At 46.1% G+C, this 1,613-nt stretch overlaps 1 non-coding gene across 1 annotated transcript; it reads right to left on the bottom strand.

Annotated features, from left to right (window-relative positions):
- Nucleotides 1-1,101: 1,101 nt before the first annotated feature.
- Nucleotides 1,102-1,220, bottom strand: LOC117346961. The gene has a single exon (XR_004536689.1). It is a non-coding gene; the product is annotated as a 5S ribosomal RNA (ribosomal RNA).
- Nucleotides 1,221-1,613: the final 393 nt, after the last annotated feature.

The raw sequence follows: 1,613 nt of genomic DNA on the forward strand, positions 1-1,613 counted from the left end.
GTTCAATCGCCACCCGCTCCCCTGCCAGCAGGCAAGTATAAAGAATGTCCTCCTGGACCATTGAGCGAGGTAGGCATCGGATGCCGCCATTCGCCTGAGGCGTTCCTTGAAGAATCCCAAAAAGGAGATATAAACCACTAACAGTTGTTAGAAATCGATCTCGCGGAGAACGCTACATACGTTTCAAAAAATGCAGTGAATAAAAGTACTGCTTCCACTATCTCCTTCCAGGAAGAAGGAAGGAAAAGCGAGCATGATGTAAAAGAAAGGATGACACCCCCCTAGAAAGAAATAGTGGTACCATCCGAACTGACACCCCATATGACGGAAATAAGGAATAGGAATCCCCGTTGAACAAGGCCTGCAACATCGCAACTGCAAAGCTGAAGCCATGACCACAAGGAATCCCATGGACAACCGCACAGCTCTTTAGAGCCCCAAGGGACAAGGCTAAAATGAAGCCATCGGTAACTTAGAAGAAGTACGTGAATGAATTACACCAAACCGGGCTTTCTAAGAGGTGAATGAATATACCGCCTTCTCTTTAGGAACTGAACTACAGGAAGCTGAGAAGTCAGCGAAGGGCCATATACCTAGTTCCTGTAACAAGCCAAGAATGGGAATTGAAGCTGAAGGGAATTGAACGCTATGCCATCGGCAATATACCTGTGCTAAAAAGGAACTCAGGAAGGGTGCAACTGTTGAGAAGTATTCAAGAAAGGAAACACCTCCAAAAGGAAGCAGAAGCCACAGGAGAAGACGTCTGTAGCGCCTGGATAAGAGAAGAAACAACCTGCTTCGCATTACCGTCACACGCCAGTCAAGACTGCTCAAAAGCTAGGTCGTAATACCAAAGTAGTATGAATATCCATGTTGATCTCAATCAAGGAGAGCAAAGTCGGAGATAAAAGGAAACTTCTTAGTCCGGCTGTCGAAAGGCTCAACAGATCCACATAGCAAGGATGGCACAGCCAAGCCAGAGATTGTACCAATACTGTGCCCCTAAAGCGAGCTTGAGATGGCAAATCCAAGCTATCATCAGCCAGGGGAAAACAGTGAAAAAGAGAAACCAGAGGATTTTTTTTTTTTTTTTTTTTTTCAAGCCTACAGCACCTGGTATTCCCAGGTGGTCACCCATCCAGGTACTAAACAGGCCCTATCCTGGTTGGCTTCTGAGATCAGACGGGATCGGGCACATTCAGGGTGGTATGGCTGTAAGAAAGAAGCCACACTGTTACCCCCTTTAACTCCCACTTCCTGTGCCCGCCTAAGAAGCTAGGAAGCATGGAATTGTGAGACGAGGCCATGAGGTCAAGTTCCAGGAGATCTTATTTCCACCACAAGAAAAGTGGAACACCTGAGCCAAAATTCCCAATAACCAGGATGTAGAAGATATCACTATAACTAACGTCTACACTTCTAGAGCGTACGCAGTGCTGTACACAGTAACATCCAATAAATGAGCTATGCTCAGATTTCGCAGAGAGAAAGACTAACCAAACTCTTTTCCTGACCTGAAAAATGATCGGTCAACCGAATAGAAAGATGAGGGTCCACCCATCGAAGTAGAACAACCACTGTACCTGGCAACTGAGTACATCACCTACTGCCCA

This window comes from Geotrypetes seraphini, chromosome 12, assembly GCF_902459505.1.
Source record: "Geotrypetes seraphini chromosome 12, aGeoSer1.1, whole genome shotgun sequence".
NCBI classification, from domain to species: Eukaryota; Metazoa; Chordata; class Amphibia; order Gymnophiona; family Dermophiidae; genus Geotrypetes; species Geotrypetes seraphini.